The sequence below is a fragment of the Monodon monoceros genome, unplaced genomic scaffold, assembly GCF_005190385.1.
Source record: "Monodon monoceros isolate NGI ecotype Baffin Bay Population unplaced genomic scaffold, NGI_Narwhal_1 Super_Scaffold_12, whole genome shotgun sequence".
Taxonomy (NCBI): domain Eukaryota; kingdom Metazoa; phylum Chordata; class Mammalia; order Artiodactyla; family Monodontidae; genus Monodon; species Monodon monoceros.
Genome location: NW_021703768.1, coordinates 119,108,578 through 119,133,503, shown reverse-complemented (window position 1 = coordinate 119,133,503; position 24,926 = coordinate 119,108,578). Strand labels below are relative to the sequence as shown.

At 47.8% G+C, this 24,926-nt stretch overlaps 1 long non-coding RNA gene across 1 annotated transcript in view; it reads right to left on the bottom strand.

Annotated features, from left to right (window-relative positions):
* The window catches only part of LOC114892259, a 209,360-nt gene that overhangs the window by 128,744 nt on the left and 55,690 nt on the right, over positions 1 to 24,926 (bottom strand). Inside the window, exon 2 of the long non-coding RNA XR_003792683.1 lies at positions 16,427 to 16,500. This is a non-coding gene — a long non-coding RNA (uncharacterized LOC114892259). The remainder of the gene's footprint in view (positions 1 to 16,426; positions 16,501 to 24,926) is intronic.

The window sequence follows — 24,926 nt, the reverse complement described above, 5'->3', positions numbered from 1 at the left end:
ACAGGGGGTGAAACTAAAGTTAGAAAAGCTTGCTCACGGTGACTCAGCCAGCAGTGGTGGAGCTGGGATATGAACCCAGGTCTGATCCAAAAGCCTGTGCCTTTTAAATAAAGCATTATTCTCGTACATGGGAGGCCTCTGACAAACAGTCACCGGATGGAGTCAAATATATTCAGGGCAGAGGAGGGGGCAAGATCAAAGACGGTGTAACCTAGAATATGGAGAGCAGGTTAAAAGATGCCTCATTCTTGTACGGAAGCTAAAAAGACCCAACATCAAAGACAGGAGGTTAGTTGAATGTGCACTTTTTCCCCCAGAAATTTACCTACCTAAGAAATGAGATGTCTAAGTGTCTGACTTCTAAAGGCTCCTAGGCTACGTAACTCAAAAGGAAGACGCTGATTTCTTTTTTTTTTTTTTTTTTTTTTTTCAGTATGCGGACCTCTCAGTGTTGTGGCCTCTCCCATTGCGGAGCACAGGCTCCGGACGCGCAGGCTCAGCGGCCATGGCTCACGGGCCCAGCCGCTCCACGGCATGTGGGATCCTCCCGGACCGGGGCATGAACCCGTGTCCCCTGCATCGGCAGGCGGACTCTCAACCACTGCGCCACCAGGGAAGCCCAAGACACTGATTTCAATGCAGCAAGCGGCAGAGAAGGTCAGCCCTCAGGAACGGTCATATGATTAAGGGAAGCAAAGTGGAGAGGCCGGAAGTTTTTGGTGACTCCAAGGAAAGGCTGAGCAGGATCAGAGTTTACTCAGGAGGCCCTGCCTATGGTGGGCTGGAGAATTCTGCTCTGCTGAAAGGTCAGTGACAAACATAAAGCTCAAAATGTCTTCATCCAGGGCTTCCCTGGTGGCGCAGTGGTTGAGAGTCCGCCTGCCGATGCAGGGGACACGGGTTCGTGCCCCGGTCCGGGAAGATCCCACATGCCGCGGAGCGGCTGGTCCCGTGAACCATGGCCGCTGAGCCTGCGCGTCCGGAGCCTGTGCTCCGCAACGGGAGAGGCCACAACAGTGAGAGGCCCGCGTACCGCAAAAAAAAAAAAAAAAAAGAAAAAGTCTTCATCCAGAACAGGTTAGATAAAATAGCCCACCAAGTCTCACTAACTCCTTTGCTTTGATTTCATGCTTACTAAGACCAATCCAGTTCCTTGATACTGAGAATGCAATTCCCAGAAGCACATCGCAGGTTTTCTCCTCCCAGCTACATTGCTAAGTTAGCACTCTGGCTTACGAGTCAGGCTCTGCTGCTGGTACGGGAACTCCAAGCCTGCTCAGTCCCGGGTGAATTTAACACGTGTTCCCCAGGTGGTAGGTCAGAGTGAGCCCTGGGCTCAGATGCTGCATGGCAGCAGGGGGTCCAGGTCTGCCTTCACCACCTCTGTTGGATGGGATCATGACCACTCCTCTGTCCCCCAGGTTCTGACCCTTGGGCGAGAGTATGGCTATAACAACAAATTCGCTGGTCCAAGAATCTCAGTTATCACTAAATAACACATCAGTCATCAAAGGGAAATGAAGGCTTTTCCCCACTTCTCTTATTAACATTGATCTAAAGGTATTTTTTTCTTCTACCATAAACGCAAGTTGGGTTTCCCAACATCAAACCACCTTTCCCTCCTCATCAATGGTAACTACAGGCAGAAATTAAAAGCACTATAGCCCTCATGTCCATATTCTGATCACTTCTTTGAGATCACAGAGACATCTTGTGCTGTGCTGCGGTTTACTGATTTCCAAGTGCCTTCATGGGCCATCTCGTGGCATCCTCCCAACAATACCCTCAAGGTAGGCAGGGAAATGCTTACTCCCCACTTTAAAGAAAAGGCAACAGACCCCAGGAGGCCACACAAGTTACTCAAAGGCCCAGGGTCCCAGAGCTAGAGAAGGGGGATCTGGCCTCAACCCCAGGCCTGTGACCTCACGCCCTTTTCCTGAACTGCAGGACCATGGGGGCCATGACCTACCCTGGCCCTGATGACGCTTAACCCTGGGGATGCCGAAAGAGCCAGTTTGTGAGCTGAACACCAATGTATTCACAAGCAATGTTTCAAACCCTTACCATGGTACTCTGTACTAGAGACTGAACTTCAACTCTCACAGTGGTGAAATAAAAAGGTGAAAAAGGGACTTCCCCGGTGGCACAGTGGTTAAGAATCCGCCTGCTAATTCAGGGGACATGGGTTCAATCCCTGGTCCGGGAAGATCCCACATGCTGCGGAGCAACTAAGCCCGTAAGCCACAACTACTGAGCCTGCACTCTAGAGCCCAGAGCCCACAACTACTGAAGCCCGTGAGCCTAGAGCCTGTGCTCTGCAACCAGAGAAGCCACTGCAATGAGAAGCCTGCGCACCGCAACAAAGAGTACCCCCGCTCGCCACAACTAGACAAAGCCCGCGTGCAGCAACGAAGACCCAACGCAACCAAAAATAAAGAAAGGTGAAAAGAACCTCACATGGCACAATACTGAGTGATTTAGAAATTAATACTAAACAATGTTTCTAAATAGCAAACATTTATAAAAACTAGCACTGTCCCAGGCACACTTCTCAGAGGTGGCAGAACCAGCTGGGCTCATCTCAGGCTGAGCATCTTGGCCCCAGACTCAGGGTGAGCAACTTGGCTTTGTAGGTTCTTTCAGAATTGATCAGCCTCAAGCTGGGTCTGACCCCTGAGCCTTCCACCCCTGCCCCCGTCCACACTGCCTCTCAAAATGGCCAGAGCAGGCCTTGTAACTGCCCAGCTGGGTGAGTCAGTCATCCTTCCAGACCCTCGTCTCTTAACTACTCTAATTGCAAACACACGTTCTTACACCACCTCCAACTCAGGCAAACAGGAGACAGAAAAACACTTCGGAGCCCTCAATGTCAAGGGGCATCAAGGTGCTGGGAGCATGACCTTTTCTGGCCCAGGTGCTGGAAAATAAGTGCCTCTACCGAGCTCCTCCCTTCCCCCAAACTGAAAGCAGCTCTGCTGGCCTAACCCGGGGCTGCAACCACGTGCCATTTGGGCTCCACGGCACCCGGCTTCTTGAATCAACCTCTACCTTGCCAGTAACTTGGCCTACCAACGCACCAAAAATAGGCTGCCCTTCTCCTTCCTTTGAAGCATTTTAAGGTAAAACGCATTTGATCCACAGGGCAGACCACCCCTCAGACTCTCCCCAGGAGCCATTCCAACATGGTGTGGCTGCTTCCACTACGACGTAAGATGGGCCCTCTAAGCGACGGGCCTCACACACTGTCCCCAGGTGGCCGCTCCTGACTGCCTCCTCGGCCCAGAAAATGGCATCACTGTGTCTCTCAAGACAGAAATATCTGGGAATCATCCTTGATCCCCACTTTTTCCTCAACCCTACACCCCCCCACCCCCCAATTCTACCTCCAAAATACATCACAAATCTGTCCATCTCTCTCCATCCCCACTGCCTCTTCTCTAGGTCAAGCTACTGTCAACACTTACCTAAGGGTCCTGAACAGCCTCCTGACAGGTCTACCTGCTTCCCCTCTTGGACTCTGGCACACGGCTAGTTATGTCGAAATCCAGTCTCCTCTTCCTGAGGAGTTGGGAATATGACAATCCATTCCAAGACCACATTTCCTAGATGCCCCTGCAGCTAAGTTGGCCGTGTGACTCTTTACTTGCCAGTGAAATGTGAGTGGAAATGATGTGTACAAATCGTGCATCATTTGTTTAAAAGGAAACTGTTTGCCAGGATTTCCTCTCTAATTCCCTTTCTGGGAGACAAGGAGCTGAGGCAGCTCTGACCACAAAGATGAACACAGCCACCTAGGGACGGTAAATGAGAGAAAAGGAGGCTCAGGTCCATGATGATCTTGTGCAGAGCTCTTCACAGGAAGAGACCAGAGGACAGCAAGACTAGAAACAGAGAGATCAGTGTCAAGGCTATTGTAGACTAGAGGGCGGAACAGGTACAGCTTTGACTAAGGTATTGGTAGCACTGGAAATGGCGAGATGTACCCAGATTCTGGATATAGATTGTAAACACAAGCAAATGAATTTCCTGGTAAATTCTACTGGGGGGATGAGATTAGGAGAAGTCAAGGATGACTCCCAGGTTTTTGGCCTGAGGAACTGGGAGGGTGGAGGGCCCGTGAACTAGGAGGGCGGAAGAGTGAAGATGGAGAGTATATGGGGAGGATGCTCAGGAATTAAATTTTGGACCTGCTTAAGAGTAGAGGTTACTGGGCTTCCCTGGTGGCGCAGTGGTTGAGAGTCCGCCTGCCGATGCAGGGGACACGGGTTCGTGCCCCGGTCCGGGAGGATCCCACATGCCGCGGAGCGGCTGGGCCCGTGAGCCATGGCCGCTGAGCCTGCGCGTCCGGAGCCTGTGCTCCGCAACGGGAGAGGCCACAACAGTGAGAGGCCCGCGTACCGCAAAAAAAAAAAAAGAGTAGAGGTTACCAATGCCTGAACCTGGAGTCAACACTAGCTGGATGTGAATCCTGACTGATGCTTAACCCCTTGAGCACAATCAAGCTACTCAAACCCTGTGTGCCTCAGTGTTCTCACCCACAACATAAGGACTCATAATGGCCCCTATCTCGCAAAGTTGATAGAAAGAGGAAATGTGCACATTCCAGACCTTCTTTTGTGCCGTTCCAGTCTTCCAGAAGCCTCCGAACTTTTGAGATCAGGAAGAAATCTTCCCTCATCTCTACGCCCGCTTGACCCATCTCAAGTAACACTAAGTCCCCAAGATTCTGAAAGCAGAGATGTGGTTGTCTGCTGTGGTCTGGGGACAACTGTGAGGAAGCTTTCAAAGCAGCTGGTATAGGACTCTAACTAGAACATTTTCTTCACCTCAGATTCCTGGCAAAACAAGGCCTGCAGTTAGAAGGGAAAGGTTTTAATTACAAGGCCACCTGTCCAGCCATCTGAAGCCAACCCCAGCCTTTGGCTGGTTCCCTGTGGGCAACGGGGCATTTAGGGGAACCGTGCTCAGAGTCCCTGATGCTTTTCACATTTCACAGCCCTGTATGATCAGGGAGAAAATGAACAGCTCTCAGAAACAGGCCCCCCGTTACTGCTCCCCTTCCCATTTGTTATTAAGGATGGAAACAAGATACTGAGGGTTTAGGTCATGAAGAGCCTGAATTCCTTCCCCTCCTTTCCTGTGGTCAGATAAGGTGGCCCCAAAACCAAATGATCTTATGCTCTCAAAGCTAACTATACCCCTCTAATTCCCCCTCCAAAGGGAGATAAGTGGTTTCTAAATTTTTATTAATTGTCCACTGACATTTTTAGACTGACAAATATATGAAAGGCAAGCTGGCTATATTCAAACCTGTGAATTCTAAATCAGAATTAATGGAAATTCCTAACTCTCAACACAGGGAGGAAGGGAGGGAGGAAAGGAAGGGAAGGAGGGAAGAAGAAAAGAGAAAAGGAAGTGAAAGTAATGAAACCCTTTTAGGAGTGTCATTATTTAAACCATATATCAACAAAGAAAAATTCAAATATTTCCAACTTGGGCCTTTTCTTTTTTAAAGGAATAGACAAAGGCCACAGAATAATGTGAACCCAAGTACAAAAGGCACCAGGATTAATTAAATTGCAGATGGTACAGAGACCGGTTCATTATCCATTAAAACAGTTTCCATTTCTTCTGGGGCCCGTAGCTAGACTACATTTCCCAACTTCCCTTGCAGTCAATGTGACCATGTGACTGAGTTCTGGCCAGTGGCACGGACAGAAGTGACAGATGCCATTTCAGGCCTGGCCCATTAAAACCTCCCACGGGGGCTTCCCTGGTGGCGCAGTGGTTGAGAGCCCGCCTGCCGACGCAGGGGACACGGGTTTGTGCCCCGGTCCGGGAAGATCCCACATGCCGCGGAGTGGCTAGGCCCGTGAGCCATGGCCACTGAGCCTGCGCGTCCAGAGCCTGTGCTCCGCAACGGGAGAGGCCACAACAGTGAGAGGCCCGCGTACCGAAAAAAAAAAAAAAAAAAAACAAAAACCTCCCACAGGTAATTTGCCATGTTCCTTCCCCTTCTGTGTGACCTTGGAAGCTACAAGTTGAAGAAGGTGGAGCCACGAGATGGAAGGAACCTGGGAGCCTGAAGCACCACTTAGAGGAGACCCATCTGCTGACCAGAGACATCTGGTGAGAAATAAACCTGTACATAATAAGCCACTGAAATGTTGGTGTGTATCTGTTCACGGCAGCTGGTGCTCCATGAACTAATACACAGCTCAGATCTTACCCATCTCCTCTAGACAGCCTCACTTTGGCATCTGCAAATCCTGAGTTTTCATAAGACCTTATCAGGGTTTGTAAGTAAAGTCAGTCAGCAGACTAACTACAATCAACACCCACGTTGGCCTTTTCGGTCTCAACCTCATGACTCACCTGGCTGAGAAGTGATGTTCTCACCAGGAATATGTTATTCCACACAGCATGCACTAAGAACATGCCGTCATTTCCTTTAAAAGGAAGAAATTACATTTAGCAAGATAGGAGTTCCTAAATAAACAAAAGGCAGCAATTAAACAAGCCATTAGCTTGCCATAATAGCGTAAAGGGCATTCTCTCCACTGACTGGCCGTGAGCGCCACGAGGGCAAGGACCATGTCCATTGGTTCACCACCGCGCCTCAGTGTGCGCCTGGCACATAGGGGGCATTCAACAAATACCTGCCCACTGGATGAGAAGATGAAAGGAAGCACTTGCCTCGGCTCACCTCCTTCCTCATGTTCACACACCCCTCGTTCTCTATATACTTAGTATACATACGATGCTTCTCCCTGCCACAGGGCCATTGCACGTGCCCTTCCTTCTGCCTGAAACGACCTGCCCCTCCTCCTCTCCCTCACCTTCACTGTCTCCTTTGGCTGGTTACTCCTACCCCTTTTTCAGATCTTGGCACAAGCATCCCCGCCAGGTCTCTCTGTGTGTCTTGCTTACCAATTGTACATTTACACGTGTGACCATCTCCACAGCACTTGTCTATTTCTGAAGTTACCCTGTTTATTTGAGCATGTGTCAATTATTTGTTTCCTCACAAATGCACCAGGGGCCTGGAATGTCTCACCCACAAATATCTCCCAATGCCCCCCACAATAGTGTACGGCCCAGAGAAAGTCCTCATTCAATAGGCTGAATGAATAAATGACTGTCAGATATCATTAATCTCATTTATTTAGTAGATTTTATCCAGTCAGCCCAATCACCAGGTTTTTTTTTTCTCTCTTCCTATTTTATCATCATATATAGAGAGATGGATATCTGTTAGCATCAGTGAGATGAAAAACCATGAATATGACACTAATAATACAGAATCAAAGTAACCTAGGGCTTCCCTGGTGGCACAGTGGTTAAGAATCCGCTTGCCAAAGCAGGGGACACGGGTTCGAGCCCTGGTCCAGGAAGATCCCACATGCTGCAGAGCAACTAAGCCCGTGCACCACAACTACTGAGCCTGCGCTCTAGAGCCCGCGAGGCACAACTACTGAGCCTGTGTGCTACAACTACTGAAGCCCGCACGCCTAGAGCCCGGGCTCCGCAACAAGAGAAGCCACCATGATGAGAAGCCCACGCACCACAACGAAGAGTAGCCCTGCTCGCCACAACTAGAGAAAGCCCGCGGGCAGCAACAAAGACCCAATGCAGCCGAAAATAAATAAATAATTTTTTTAAGTAACCTATCATTTATATTCTTGCCTAATAACCGTGTGTTTAGTGCCTTCTCTGTGCACGCACTATTTCAGTTACTGTAGGGACATATCAGGATGAATTAACAGAGTTCCCTGTCCCCAAGCAGTTTACAAATCATGTAGCAGGATAATAGTTGATAATACTAATGGTGGATTTTTCCCCAGGTTTCTTTGTATCCATGGCCCTCACCCTAATCAGTCTGACAGGCTAGTCTGGGGATGAGAAAGCAGAGAGAAAAAATTCCTTTTGAGCTTCAAAGTCTACAGCCTGTTGGAATGGAGCAGATTCTGGCAATTAACACTTTGAGGGAAAATACATGATCGTATAAGGCTTCCTGACTCCAACCTTTCCAACTGGGTGACCTCTAAGGAAGAAGGAAACAACAAAAATTCCAGATAGGTTTGGAAGCTCTGAGCACAGGGCTGACCCATGCCCTGTGAAGCACCCAGACCTCAGCTAGGTGGTAGAGCTACGTGATACACTAAAATGTCAGGCAGCTGTGCAGAGTTGTATGGCTCCAGCATGGCACAGGGCAGAAAAGGGCCCTGTGCGTCCAAGAGAGACACCAGTGCAGTAAAGAGAGTACAGCTGCTGGACCTAAAGAGGCCTTGCAAAGGGAAACATGAGATAAGGCAGCAGCGACCTACATGTCCAGTGATTGAAGGCTTAACAGAATGATGTACATTCCAGTAGATGCCAGCTGGACAGATGGCATCTGAGGACGCGATATACCACCTCGCAGGTGCCTTGGCCCCAATCCTCTAGCACTGAGAATGCGGCCTGGGGCCAAAGAGAGTGTAATGGAGAATGGGATGGTATATTTGCAAGCAGATGGGGAGCTCAGAATAGAAACTGAGTTAAAGGGAGTTAAATTGACATGGTGGCACTAAGAGTCATACCTGCTGTACAGGCTTGAAGAGTTAAGATTAGTCCTAATACAACCACGCTAAAAGGCAGAGGTCACCATAGGCGGTGGAAATTAAGGAGAGCTATGGAGCTGGGGAGCCTTGGAAGGCTTCAGGAAGGAGGTGAAACGTGAGCAGAGGTCTTGGACTGGAAGAGTTTTGAGAGGTGGAGACGTGAAATCATGAGGCTGGAGAGAAACGCATTTCAGAAATGGGAAAGCATAAGCAAAGACGCGGAGGCAGGGAAAGCTTTGTATAAAACAATGCCTTGTACGACTTGTCTACAGCTCAGGGTATATGTAGGCGGGAGCCTGATATCAGTAAAATAATGGAGAGCCTTAAAGGACAGACTGAGGAGTCTGGTCGCTCCATGGTAGGTAGCAGGGAATCACACAAGGTGACTGAAGAGTGGATGATATGACCACACTTGTGCCTCGAGAACACGGAGCTAGCAAGGATCCCCTGGAGGAAAAAGAATACAGGGAGAGGGCAACAGCCAGCCCTCAGATGAGGGGCCTGCAGTGCAGGGGGAGCTACAGGAATCGAGGAGATACTTTTTTTTTTTTTTGGCCATGCCACGCAGCATGCGGGATCCTAGTTCCCTGATCAGGGACTGTACCTGTGCCCCCCACAGTGGAAGCGCGGCGTCTTAACCACCGGACCACCAGGGAAGTCCAAGGAGAACGTCTTGATGGAGATCGAGTTGGGTCTGCTTGGCAGGAACTGAAATGCAGGTGGGGGAGGAAGGGGTTTAAGATGGTTTTAGGTGCATCTGGGGGAATGGGAGCTCTTAGGAGAGGCCGGAGGTGGGGTTTAGGCTGAGAGTAGAACACCTAGGTTGGAAATAGGGACTTGGATCTCAGAAAGAGGGAGAAATATCATATTTGGCATTAGTTCTCAGAGTTGGAAGGAACTTTAAAGATCCCCTAGACCACTGCTTCTCAAACCTTAAAAGTATATATGTGAATTTCACCTCAATAACAAAATGAGTAAGTGTCCCCCCCCCCCAAAAGTATACCAATCATTGAGGATCTTCTTAAATTGCAGATTCTGTGTCAGGAGGTCTGGGGTGAGGCCTGAGATTCTGCATTTCTAACAAGCTCTCACGGGATACTGATGCTGCTGGTCCAGGGACCACGCTTCGACTAGCAAAGGATTAGACCAATATTACCCCAAGTATAATACACATGTGTGTGGCAGTGCATGCAGAAATTTCAGGTGAGTCATAAACATTCTATTTTAAGATCTACACAGATTTTCACTTACCATTGTGATGTGAAGTTTCCTTTAAGTGCATTTAAGGATTAAAAAGTTGACTTGAAGAAAAAATAATAAATAACAAGAGAGGAGGCATGCATAGGTGGCAAAAATTGGGCAGGGGGCCTCCAATTACTGAAGTCTGAGGAATGCTTGTAGGAAGCCTCTGAGGATACTTGTAGGAAGAGAAAGAAATCCCAGTTTAGAATAAATAGTGGTGATGCCGGAGGGAGAAGTGTTGCTTGATGGAGGAAGGTGACTAACAGCGAAAGTGACTAACATTTGCGAGCATTTCCGGAGCCCGCGAGCCCAGCACTGACCTGGAGCGAATCATCTACTCCTCACAACAGCCCTGTGAGGTCGCTGTCAGTGTTGTCCCCAGTGTCCGGATGAGGATACCGTGGCTCAGAGAGGTTGCCCAAGGTCAAGTAGCTAGTAAGTTCTGGAGCCAGGACTTGAATCCAGGGCTGGGGGACTCCTTTCTCTCCATCACACTGTACCCCAATCCAGCAGGCTCGATGCTTCTACAACATTCTCCTCCTTCCAATGCTGCTGCTGCTCATTTTCTTTCTCTTTTTTTTTTGGTTTTAATAATTTTTTGGCCACGCCGCATGGCACGCAGGATCTTAGTTCTCCGACCAGGGATCGAACCCGCGCCCCTGCAGTGGAAGTGCTGGAAGCACGGGGTCTTAACCACTGGACCACCAGGGAAGTCCCGCTGCTCATTTTCTATTAATGCAACTCAGTGTAACTCTGTTGCATTAACGCCAGCAAGAATGATGTGATTTCCAATTCACTGAATTCTTTTTATAAATCAGGGATTATCATTCCCATTTTTAAGATGACAAACTGAGGCTCACCGGGGTCACACCGTCAGGACTCAGAACTTAAGTCTGCCTGACTCCAGATTCAAGGCTTTTCCTACAAACCTACCCCGACCCCACTTCTCTTGGTGAGTAACTGTTAAGAAGAAGACGTCCTTCCCCAGACTGGAGTGGCTTCTTACCATTTGCCAAACACATGTCCCCCACCTCACTCTCTGCCTTGCTGGACACATGACACCGTTTAAACCAATTCAGACTTTAACCTATAATCTTGGTGTCAGTTGGTGGCTAATAGCTGCCTTGTAACTTTAATCGGTGCACCAGACCTCCGGCAGGTGCAGACAAGCCACAAAGAAACCCACTTTGAATCTCTGCATGCTGGAACCATCCCTAGATTATAAACCAAACCATATGCAGTGTCAGGCAAGGCCTTTAGTTTTACCAGGAATGCTACAAAGATTTTTTTAAACCAACCTTTGTTTTAGATGTTACAGAAAGGAAAAATACTATAAATAGCTCTCATAGGGCAGCTAGTAAAATTATTCTTCTAAACCAACATCTATTCATACAGCATCACGACCCAAACCCAGAATACTGTTATTTTGCAAGGAGAAAGCCTTCTAGAAGCAAGGATTTCAGTGCGAGACAAATAACACCTACTCTAGATTCTAGCCTTAATCCCCTCTAATTTATGTTCAATACAGCATTTTAAACAATCACTAGTTTTCTCTTCAATAAGGACTTCCATCTAGAAGCCAGACTTCCTGACTTTCGTTTCTTGTCATTTCCAACAACTGCCCCTCCCCCTTCCCCCCCCTCCTTCCTTCCTTCCTTTTCCCTATTTCCTGGTTCTGTGCTGCTTTACACTAACGCTTTCATCTCCTGAATTCTGTTCAGGGCCCCATGACACAAGCACAAATTCTTCCCCTCTCCTTCAATCCATATCCCATTCACACAGATTGACCCATCTTGGTTGGCAACAGTCTGTCTAGCGCCGGTGGGCAAGTACAGGGTACGTGCAAACAGCGTCTGAAGAAGTGAGAGCAACACGGCATCATGATGGGATTGGCTGGGACACAGAAAACCCCAAGTCCTGCCACAAACCAGCCACTGTCCTCACAAGGCCCGTGGGGGAATAGGGCACACAGAGAACAAAGCAAGGCCAAATGACACTTTATTATTGGCGGCTGTTGGCCTCGGGCTCTGAGCAAAACTCCAGAGAGACCGGCTGGGCTGTGGACTCCCTACTAGAGCGAGCTGACCATGAGGGAAGATGCAGAACGTTCACTCCCAGGCCCAGTTCTGAGCCTCCAACAAGAGCCAGCCACCACTGTGACACCCGAGGGAGAACAGCACGCAGAGGAAATGGGGTGATGGACTCCATGCCCAGAGTGGAGTAAACCCAGGCCACCTTCCCAGACCTTCTCCAGCCAAGGGAGAGAAAATGAGTGCACTGGAGAGAAGGACCAGGGTTCAATGAATGGATGCACGGACAGACAGACAAGAGAACAAGAAGAGGTTGGAAAAAGACAAGCCAGGCCTTCTCCCAGTGGGCGCAGGCCTCAAGCCAAATGACTGAGCACAAGCATCGCTTCAAAGACGACTTCCACCTAGAAGGGCAAACAGGGCAGGAGCAGGGCCCATCTTTTAGCCCCTAAGTAGCAGAGTGAGAAGACAGGAGAGAAAGTCCCTTGCAGGGAACACTGCCTGGACCCTCAGGGTTCCGGCCACATGAAGGGACAGAGAGGCCCATCCGAGGTTAGGTGGGCCTTCTAGGGGCCTGAACGCTCCATACTCTGCCCCCCATCCCTTCCACACACGTTCTCAACCCCTCCTCTGGGTGTGGCCCTGGCAGGTATCAACACCTCACTTCCATACTTGAGAGCTGGGTAGGAAAGCACAGGAGCTGAGACAGACCTCATTCTACCTTCCTTTTTCCAGGATATGTTCTTCAAGCAAAACCAAGGCACTTGGTGATGCTGGGGAGGAGGGAGCAAGCCTGGTGGTTGAGAGCCCAGACTCTGGAGTTAGACCACTGGGGTTCAAACCCCGGCTCGGCCACTGACTAGCTGGTAACCTCAAGCAAGCCAGCCAAGCCATAGGAGCCTTCAGTTCCTCATCTATGCAACAGGGCAGCGATAGGAGCAACGTCACAGACAGTGTGAACATCACGATTCACAGAAGATGCTGAGCATGGTGTCAAGTCTGCAGTGAGCACAGAGTACATGCTGGCGGCCCTGATGCTGATGCGAGCGTCGCTACTACGACAATAATACTTATCATTCTCATTCTCATCACTGCAGTTTCCCTCTAGCCTGCACGCTACCACAGGGCAATGAGATCCCTGCCTCCCTGCTTCCTGCCCCCATTGCTTCTCCTCTGTTGATGGGCCTTGTCCACCAAGGTGAATTCCAAGTCCTTCCTCCCGTGGAGACAGACTCACTCACACGGCGCTTTGGAGGCAACGCTAAAGGACACGGGCGCTCTTCATTTCAGAGATCACAAATTGCCAACAGGCTGATTTCCCTGATGGCTGTTGTCGTGAATGGACATAAGCCGAAGTTCCTGCCCAGCTACTCAAACCAAATGCCCAGCTCACCTCTTTCCATCCCCATCCCCACCGAATTTTATGAATTTCTCTGAAGGGAGAAACATGGATTTGCTAAGCCTTCTTCTAGTTCGCTCCTGTGAATACTCTGGTAGCTGTTACATGATTTGAAGAAACACTAGGAGCAGAAGCGTTAAAAATAGTAACAGAACAGAAATTTCTACCTTAAACAAATCATTCCAACAGATGGAACTGAAAGCATTTATTATCCCTCTCTGGTCTGGGACTTTTCAAGTACCGCATTTCCAGCCGGCCAGACTGGGAGCTATTTGATAGTACCTCTCTGACCAATTACATACTAATTAAAATCCCTCGGTGTGGGCTGGGGGGAGCAGCTTTGCATATGGACTTCAATTACTGGGCCCTAGTTTTGCCAAGAAAACACAAAGGGTTTTTCTGGCTGGATGCTGAGGTTTAGAATGAACATATGGCCTGCGTGGGAGGGGAGGGTGAAGAGTGTAATCCCAAACAGGAAGTGGAGGATTCCCCCTCCACACACACCACCCCGTGATCTCCTGAAAGCAGCTATGTACCAGGGTTACACAGAATCCCTGGTCAGCCCGTGGAACAAACGGCATGCTGCGTGGGCAGCGAGCTGCCACCCGGGACACATCATTCCATCCCGGAGCCATTTCTGGATTGGAAGTCTTTCTTGCCCCCCTCTGACCTCTTCTTGGTGTTGGGATCAGAACCTCAGGTCTCTCCCTAGGTTTCACTGGGCCTGGGGCGGCAGAGTATTAATTTTTGGCTCACCAGAATCCATTTCCTCGTCTCCTGGTTACGCTGTCCCAAGCTTCCCAGTCCACAAGGCGCTGGCCGGGAGGAACACTGGCCCAGTTCTGACCAATCAGCACAATTTCATCCCTCCGGCCGCAGCGTCTGATTCCAGGATGGGCATCTGACCCAAACCAGTAAAATCAGCATGACTTACAGGATGTGCGCGGCAGCTCCTGCTTGCGTAGATACGTTCCCTATCCAAGCTGGAGCTGTATAGGTGATGAGTCTGAAGCTGTGGCAGTCACCTTGCTGCCACAGGGAAGAGCAGATCTGAAAATGGAAACAACCCAGGGGAAGCAGAACCAGGAGAGAGAAGGAGGGAACTCAGAATACTGTGATAGCACTTAAGGTCCTGGATCCAGCCATTCCTGAATAAATCCACTCACGACTTTTCAGTACTGGGAGCCAATAAATTACTTCCATGCTTAAGCTGGCTTCAGTTAGGCTTCCCATCCATTTGCAAAAAAATAAATGAACCTCTCTGGCAGAAATAAGATTGGGAGGCAGGACGTTAAAACAATCACAACAACAACCATCCAACCCTATAGGGATCCAGCCTGAAAAGAATACACTTGCTACAGCCTCTGTGGAGCTCTAGGGATCTTGGCCCAGAATCAAAGAATTCTAGAGCTAGAAGAGACCTTGTGGACAAAGCATCCTTTTTAACGATATTTTCTGTCTTTCTTTTTCTAAACAGCTATGTAGTACCTGATGGTCCAGAAAGGAAAGACGTGACCAAGGAAGCAAGACACAAACTCTTCTCATTGCTGTCTCAGTGCCGTGTATGTATCTGTTGCTCAGTAAAACTTTGTGGCATGAGCGCTATAGATCCAGTCCCCAATAACCACTCTCTCTAAAACATGCAGCTCATGAGTCTTCTCTCTTTATGGCCAATATCTCTTGCGATAAATTCCTTAATGGACTACATTTACTTCCTACAATAATCTCTCTCTCTTTCTTCGCCCTTTTCTTTCTTTACGTGATGCTAGCGTGGCATTTCTTCCTATTCCCCATTTTGCCCTTTCAGTTGCTCAAAACCTTTACTTCTCAATTCAAAGTAATGACATTGACTACAGGCACTTAATAATCCACACTTTATTCATCTGTCTGTCCTTTAACTTCTACCTCAAATCATGAGTTTTCTACCCATCCTCACCCATCTTTTACCTCTACTCACAAGCACCGTGATTGTATTTAAAACAGCTGTAAGCACTACTCACAATTGCCAAGACATGGAAACAACCTAAATGTCCATCCACAGATGAATGAATAAAGATGTGGTTCATATATACAATGGAATATTACTCAGCCATAAAAAAGAATGAAATAATGCCATTTGCAGCAACATGGATGGACCTAGAATTATCATACTAAGTGAAGTCAGAAAGAGAAAGACAAATACCATATGATATCACTTATACGTGGAATCTAAAATATGACACAAACGAACCTATCTACAAAAAAGACTTACAGACAGAGAACAGACTTGTGGTTGTCAAGAAGGAGGGGCGGTGGGGTGGGATGGATTGGGAGTTTGGGATTAGCAGGTGCAAACTATTATATAGAGACTAAGATAAACAACAAGGTCCTACTGTATAGCACAGGGAATTACATTCAATATCCTGTAATAGACTGTAATGGAAAAGAATATGAAAAAGAGTGTATATACACATACATGGAATCACTTTGCTGTACCACAGAAATTAACACAACATTGTAAATCAACTATACTTCAGTTAGATAAATGATTAGATAAATAAAGAACAGCTGCAAATTTTTACCCCCTGCCCCCAGACATCACACACATTCAAACTAAAGTCAACTTGTCACCACTGAGTTATCAACATCTTTATGACTGTCAAGAGATCTGATCTGATCTTCTTCCTAGGATCTGACCTCATAGCCATCTGAAATACTTTTATTCAGGATGATAAAATACTTCTGTTCATGATGACAGCAGAAAATAAATCTAAGCATCTACTCGTTGTTGGCTCCTTACACGACACGATCGGTTATTTAAACTTCCTGTGACTAAATTCCCCCTACTTCTATGACAGATGAATGCATTTGCCAGTGGGTAATGCTAACCAAGTTCTGGTAACACACAGACAGAAAGCTTCACGTAAGTGTTAAATGAGGTTATTACGCTCTGGAATCCCATAGGCCACTGGCAGCCCTTAAGAATTACAATTATTAGTTTTAAATTCCTTTCAGAGCATCTTAGGAACTTATAGGTCTTCAGGGGAAAAAAGATGTGGGATTTTGAATGAGATTCACAAACTCATTTGCTCTTTAATCCAAGTGGAACCTTTTACTAGAACTTTGGGCTGAGAAGGGAGAAACTTAATTCAGGATAAAAAATATACAGGTGATACCTTGAATTTCTGCCGCCTCCCTTTTGCCAAAACTCGCCACCGCTCACACGTGTCATTTGACCACTGGTGTTTTTCTGGGGCAAGAAATACAAACAAAGAAGAATTTAAAGGCATTTACTATGGATACAAATTCTTCCTTTCTTATTGCCATTGTTAATGTAATTCCATTTAGATCATTTCCCTAGAAATCTTTCTTCTTACTCTCCAGCTTCAAAACTCTAATTCCTTACGGGAACTGGCAATCCACCTTTCCCAGCCTGACTTCCTCCTCTACTGGGAGACAAAGCTGGGCCCCATCTCACTGCTTCCTTCTTCCTTTCTCTCTAGGCCAGCACCCTGCCCACCCTGGTTGCCCCTCTACTGCCAGGGGTATGGGACCTGGCCTGCTGAGAAGTCACCAAGGGGACAGTTGACACAATTCTGAAAGGCAGGGGAGCGAGCTCCAGTGCAGTGACTTTCACCCACGGGAAACAGGGTCAGGGCAGGACGGGGAGAGAACCAGACTCCCCTATATCCATCACCCCGCAACTACGCTGAGGCGCGATTCCTCCTGCAAACTGCCTGCAGCAGCCCCCGTGCCGAGTCAGCTGCCTGATCCTTCATGGCTTATTCTGAAATAGCGGCCAGCATGAAAATTCCACGTGTCCTACTGCATCTTCTCCTCTTCCCCTCCCACTCCTGGGATTTCACCTCCCTGATAAAACTTAAGTGCCTTAGTCCTTGCCTCAGACTCAGCTTTCTGCAGGGCCAGGCTGAGATGTTTACCTTCTCTAATCCAGCATTTCTCAAGGCATGACTTGCAGACCACCTACATCAGAAGCCTCTGGGGTACCCGCTAAAAAACGCAGATCCTGGGCCCAATGCAGAAATTCAGACTCAGTAGGTCTGGGAGGGGTGCTAGGAATCTGTCGCATTAAAGCCCTACAGGTGACTCAAACACCCTAAAATATGAGGACCACTGGGCTTCTTGCCCTTTCTCCCACATTCTCGCTGAGTCCTCCTGATATCTGCCAACACTGTGTCCCTGGCTCCTGCACCTGTCCTCTCTTCTTCAATCCCACTGGCCCCTGTTTGGGGTTCATCTCCTTTCTCCTGGAATTTCATCAGAGCCTCCTGAATGTTCTCTCCACGTACTTCCTTCTGAACTTGGACTAAAATCAGAGATCAGGCTGCATGCTTCACAGAGCACCTGGCACACTGCAGTACAGGAGTGGGCACTCCAATTCTGTCCTGGATACACAGAGAGTCCCTGAGGGCGTGGGCCTTCAGTCAGGCAGCATCAGGCCTCTGCTGGACTAATGCTCCTGCCCGTGTTCAGGATTTAATTCTTCTGTCGTTGCTACACTCACTCTGCCAATCATGACAAGGTGGGCCGTGAGGACCATGAGACAGGGCCGGTCCATCTATCCCCATGTAACCCCCTATCTAATGGGGCACGCTGTACAGAGTGGGTGCTCTACCTAAGCTGCTAATGGCCAGAGTAACAGAATGATAAAATTCCCTCCTTTTTCTCCTTTGTCTCCCTTTCAATCCTCCCATTCCTGTGTTACTCAATTCCCTCTCCTAACTGATAAACACTCTACCACAGCTCGAGCCCTCTCCTCTGCTCTCTTTGGCCTGACTTTGGCTAAAATCCATTTGACTGCACCTGTGTTCTGTTTATTTCCTTCTCCACGTGCCTTTTCTTGGTGAGTTAAGAAAGTGAAGTAAAAATGTCCTTCCTTATCACAAGGACACAAATTGTATTGCTTAACTGTGAAATTACAGCTAACATTTGTTAAGCATTTACCATGCATTTACCAGGCGTTTCCTAGTTTAGTCCTCTCAACAGCCCTAATAGGTAGGTACTATTTTTATCCACCTTTACCAGTGAGGAAACCGAGGCTTGCAGAGATTATAACTTGCCCACAGAAAGTGCTGGAGTTTGTCTGATCTTAACCATCCTGGTACATTCTTTCTACACTACCTGATGATACACGGTGACTGTCCCCACTGCAGGTACCTGGAATGGATGCCCCACACTGAACAACTGTCCCCAAGTCCAAGTTCATAGCTGCTGTAAGTCGACCCACCCAGACAGCAGGTTACCAGCTTCACAGCCCTCCTATTACTCCATCAACCCTTTGGTTTTTCCTGATCTAACTTTCAGTCCCATTTGCCACACGCTTGGGCCACATCAAGCGGACAATTCATTTCTGGATAACACACAGTCTTCGTGTTTGGCTTGCCTTGTGAGCATTCTTGCCACATCGAGCCAGCAGCTCCTTTCCCCCCAACATTCTTCCACAAATGTCATCCACTCCATCCCCCTAAAACCCTGCATCACCCTCTTTCACCCTAGCATCCAAACCACTACATGAATGTGTCTCAGAGCCACACCCAGTGACTCCTGACAGTTTCTCCTTTGAAACCGCCTTCCGAAAATCAATTAGCCCTTAATCTCCCAGTGAACTCTTCTCCCTTCTCAGCAACTCTCTGTGGACTCTATCTCCTTCTCTTGCCTCTTTATCCTTCTGAGCCTTTAAAACCGACCAAGATCTGAGCCAAGGACAAAGTTAATTATTCTGCTTTCACATGCCACTTGTTTCATCAAGGTGTAGAGCTAGCCCCCATTTTCAAAAGGCCTGAGGTATCTCATGATACTCCTGTTTCCCCTCCTTGGATCCTTAGGAGAGAGTAGCTATCTACCATCCTATGCTTAATTGAACTTTTAATTCAAGCTTGGCTTTCCAGCCATCTCACTCTCCCCAAGCGTGCACATCTGGAACCATTCACAAAGTGGTGGCTGAAATTTCCACTAATTCACATGGAATGCTAGGGATGGAGGCCATTGGGAGGGCCTCAGCTTCCCCCAGGTCCCAGGGCAAGTAGTTCAATTCTAAGAAATGCATGCATCAACAAACATCCTAGAGCATGCCCGCTGGGAGCAGAGCCTGAACCAGGGCACTGGAGCAGCCCAGCTCTGTATGTGGTGGCCCTGAGGCATATGCAGACATCATAGACAGTGCTATGGACTGACTTGTGGCCCCCCAAAATCCTTATGTTGAAACCTTAAACCCCAATGCGACTGTATCTGGAGAAAGGGCCCATAGGAGGTAATGAAGGTTAAATGAAACCATAGCGTAGGGACGTAATCCAATAGGACTGTGGCCTTCTAAGAAGAGGAAGAGATCTCTCAATCTCTCTATCTCCCCCAACAATGTGAGGACACGACCAGAAGGCAGCGGTCTACAAGCCAAGAAGAGTTCTCACTGGAAACCAACCACGCTGGCACCTTGGTCTTGGACTTCTTCGCATTCAGAGACGTGAGAAATAAACTTCTGTTGTTTAAGCCACCCAGCCTGTGATATTTTGTTATGGCAGCCTGAGCTAATTAACACTGACAGCAAGCTCTTTTGTCCATATCCAGACAACATGGTTCACAAGGAAAACCAGGAATCCAGAGCTCTTACCCTCCTCACCTGCGTGGCCACTGTGCCCAGAAAGGGTACAGAAATCAGGGAGGGCAGCAAGGAAATTGGGAGAAACACATGTGGAAACTCATCCATTCATTCACCAATAAGCATTTATGGAATGACTACTGTGTTCAATTATAAACATTTTCAAATATAATATATTCATATTTGTTTATAAACACATGAAAGAAAGATCCAGAAAGATAGGCATTAAATGGATAAGGGTCACCTTTGGGGTGGCAGGGGAGAAAAGGGGCAAGGAAGATGAAGAACTCTTAACAATGTAAAATTGTTTTAATGTGTTCACCTATGAAAAGACGAACACACAAACTTGCAAATAACTGCTGAATGAGGAAGAAAGGCAGTATGCAAGGCTTAGTGGGTCCAGCTCTCCTGTTTGACAGGCATTCCTACTCCCCAGGCCTTTTCTCTGGGACCTGGGGATGTAATGGCTTTGAAGGCATTGAGGGCTTGTCTGTCCTATGAACAGCTGTATCCCCAGAACCTAGCAAGGTGCCTGGCACACAGTAAATGCCTCCACACTGGTTGCTTGAGTGCGTGAATGGCCAGAGCCCTACAGGAAAGTTCTGGGGAGGGTCTAACCCTGGCCAGGAGATTCAGCTGAAGCTCCAGGAAACATCTGGGACAGTGTTTGTGGAATAAGGCCTGAGTGTGGGGTAAATGGAGAATCTGTAAAACAGAGGTTGAGATGATTCAAGGGACTCTGGGTGGCACATGCCCCAGGAGAAAAGCAAGAGGGACCAGAGTTCTGCAAGTAGAGTCTAACAGCCCAACCCTTACAAGGGACACTAATGTCCCCAACAAGAGAGCATTCCCCCTCTGCCACCAGACCACCAAAGCCCCCAAGTTCCCATATGGTCCTGTACAGACCCTGCCCTCCCAAAACAAGTCGGAGTCCAGAATGGAAATGACTTGTCGCAATGCCATGTTGAGATTCAGCACAGCATGAAGGGGCAGAGCACAGGCTCTGGCTCTGGCCTGCCTGGGATTGAATCCCGGCTCCGTCACTTAACTGAGTCAGCTAACTTCTGTGCCTAAGTGTCCCCACACATAAAACAAGGATGTTGTCCAAGTACCTTTCTCTATGGAAAACACTTAGAATGGTGCCTGGTCTAGTAGGAGAGAGGTGGAGGTTGAATAAAACTCGGATTGATTTGAAGACAGCCAAGTGAAATCACGTGACTTCACTCACACAGAACCCATCACCCCAACTCTGAGAAATAAGCTGCATCAGAACTTATATTTGATGCGTCATGGTGACGATCTTTAGAGGTGTTAACTTGGCTAGACTCAGTGACACGGACAGAAGTGGGCAGAGGCCAGCTTGTGGTGTGCACACACCTTCTCCCAGTGATTCAGACATGAATGTGGGGACTTCTGTGAAGAGATTTTACAGATGTGATCAAAGGCTCTATTCAGTTGACAACAAGGAGGGATGATTATCCTCAATGGGTGCAACCTAACCAGGTGAGCCTTTAAAAGAGACTGAGCTTTTCGTAGAGAAAGAGACTTCAACAGCAGCTGGATCTACAACTGCTTTGCTGGATTTTCCCTTTCTGACTGCTATGGACAACAGCTTCTGCCACGCCCATGGGGTTCTAGCTGGCTTGTCATCTTCCCTTCCTGACGGCTTGCCCTACGGATTTGGGGCTCACTTAGCCAAACTGCACAATTACATAAGCCTTGTAATACATCTATTAGAATAGATATCTCCTACTAGTTCATGCTTCTCTGGTTGAATCCTGACTGATATAATCATTTCCCAGAGAGTAAACTTGGGGATGCAATGAACCACTTCCCATTTTCCATATCGAGCACTGTTAAGGATCAAGGGGCTGAATGTGAGCACCAGAATGCAGTTGGTTCTTTTCATTCACAGGAGTTCTGTGCCATACAGTCACCGCGAACACTGAATTAATGAAAGTGAACCACGGTTCCTAAGGGAAATAGATGGTTAGGTTCCTGTGAGCCTCTCGTCACATTTCATCAAAGGATCAATACGTTCTTTGTTTTAATGTGTGCTTCCATTTAAGACCTTGTTTAATATGTATGATTGATTAACATTAAACTCAGGGTCAGCAGCACTTCCTTCCACTGCCTGAAGGAAGCTTATCTGACACACCTATCTTCTCCATAAGGCACATCACAGCCTTCTTGCGCTTGGCAACACTAGCCGGCACTTCCACACTATGCTGGGGGTCTATTTTACACAGTGTAATCACCAAGAAAAAGTACCAAAAATGTGACACAGAACAGAATGTAAAAAGGACACATTTATTGTACATGAGCTGAAAAGAAGGCAAAGCGTCACCTTGTTCCACCTCTGCTGGGAACATGCACGTCAGGGGACTCAAATTTTTCTCCACTCTGATCACGTCCCAAATGACCACAAAAGCATCACCAGCACTGATTGGGGGGGTCACAAATTTTAGTGAGTAGGTGAAACTCCAACTACAGAATCTGTGAATAATAAGAAACAACTGTTTTACTCCTTCTCCCTTCAAACCCTTAAAGAAAGTTTTTTTTCTCTTCCACTCCAGGCATGAATTTCTCGGGTTTGAATCTACCCTCATCCCCCTTGCTCTCTCTTGGCGTTCTGTCCTCATCTTCCACCTTCGCAAGCCATGCTGGATGTTCTCTGCTTCTCTGCTTCCTGAGAATGGCAGAAAGAAGACCAGATCCGAGGCTGCGCCATGATCAAGGCAAGAAGCCACAAGGCCTGGGTGAAGACAGAGGCAGCGAAGACTGAGGAAAAGCCAGGGGAGGTGGACCCTCCCTTGGTAAACACTGAGGGGGCTGGGGTTAGGGAAGAGGAGTTGAAGGTGACTATGGTTTCTAATTCCATAAATCCAGTATGTACTGAGGAATCGTGCTTGAGATTCAGAGTAAAATGCTGTAGGTCCCTGAGGGAAGGGAATGAGTTCTGTTTGGGACCCACTAAGTTTGAAACGCCCACAACATCCAGACGGTACAGGTATCAATCAGAGCTGAGTCTCAGCTGCAGAGAAAAGCAAGCAACTGCGGCTAATTCAAGTAGATGAGGAAATTACTAAAGGAGAGCTAGCAATTTACAGAATTTCCAGACTGGCCACGGAGCCGAGACTGGAACCTCTGCAGCCAGGAGCAAGCATTACATTCATCCTAATGTGGTCCAGTGAGGAACCCCTTGTTGAAACCACTGGAAACAAGACTGTAGCTCACAGCTCTGCTTCCAGGACACTGCTGAATTCTGAAATGTGGCCGTCACCGCCATCCTCAAAGGACGGATTCTGCATGGGCCCTGTTTCTGATCAGAGCTGGGGTCACAAGCATCTCACAAGTACGGCCTGGGCCACCTGCCTGTGCTCTAGCTACCAGGCTGGGGACAGGGAGTGGGGATTAGTCTCTGGAGTCGGAAATGGGTCCTGCCTCATAAGGGGGGAGATTCCCTGTACAGAAGAATGATGCTTAGCTAGTGGGCGTCCAATCAGAATAACAAATGCCTGCTGCAAGAGATTCAGAAAGGTTAGCAATGCGAATAGTAATAACAGCTCCCACTTTTAAGCCCTTACTTATGTCAGGCGCTACATAAAGTGGTTCACATGCATTGACAGAGTTTAAACCACACGAAAAGTATTACGTGGGTATAGAGAAGAGAGAAGATCCAGCGAGAGCAGAGCAATTTACTAGGATGGCCAAACACACTTGACTGAGGGGTTCCCTAGTGAGGACTTTCAGTTATAACACCAGGGAAATCTCAGCAAAACCAGGGCAGGTGGTCAACCTAGTCTGGTCAGACAGATATGGGTCCAAATTCTGGCCTGTGCACCTGGGAAAAGTGAATTAACTTCTTGGAACTTTGGCTTTCCCATTTATAAATGGGTATAACAAAAGTATCTCCCTCGGGCTTCCCTGCTGGCGCAGTGGTTGCGAGTCCACCTGCCGAAGCAGGGGACACGGGTTCGTGCCCCGGTCCGGGAAGATCCCACATGCCGCGGAGCGGCTGGGCCCGTGAGCCATGGCCGCTGAGCCTGCGCGTCCGGAGCCTGCGCTCTGCAACGGGAGAGGCCACAACAGTGAGAGGCCCGCATACCGCAAAAAAAAAAAAAAGTATCTCTCTCATAGAACTGTTGTGAAGGGTTAGAGATGACATGAACAAAATTCTTAGTACATCACCAGGTATATATTAAGGGAACCAAAAAAAAAAAAAAATAGACATTATTCTTATTAACTCCCAGAGAACTTGAGTTTGTCCACATTACAACAAACGGTAGAACCAAGATTTCAATCCAGGACTGAACAACTCCAAGCTGTACTTTAAATCCCTAAGCATTTATTGCAACCCTATCCAGATGGTGGTTGAAGTTACAGGACGATAAAGGAAGGGGGACAGACCAGGGTTAGCACTATCAGCTATCCTAATATTTAAGGCAGAAAGAAGAGGCAGAGCCAGCAAAGAAGAGGAGAAACAGATCACAAATGGGGGAGATACGTTTGTGAAAGTAGAAAAATTACAGAAGTCAGGAGTGGCAAATCAGATCCAATGCTGCAGAGAAATCAGTAGGTTATAAACACATTACTCTTCCAATCAGGCAAGAAAAAGTTAAAATGAGAAAGTTGAGGGGTGTTGACTTCCAGCAATGATGGAGCAACAGAGACTGACTCTACCCCTTCAACAAACAGAAAAACACAGAAGATTTAGGAGACAACAGTTTTAAAACACTGCACAACAGAAAGCACAAGATAATGATCCCCTGAGGGAAGGGAAACAAATAGATTAAACCCTAAGGGTGCCCCAGCTCACCGCCTGAAGAGCATTTTCAGGCTGCAGTGCAGGAAGGACTAATGAAACAGATAGAACAACCCCCAGAGGCTCATATGGGGCCAAGAGTAGTTCACGTTCCAACTGACAAGAATGGAGAGAATTCCTAATATATGGAATATCAGGAAGGTCCTCAGGAGGGTGTTGCTTCAATACGGAGGCCCAATTAGCTTAAACCAGATGTTGGCAAACTTCTTACAGGATCAGATACTAAGTATTTTAG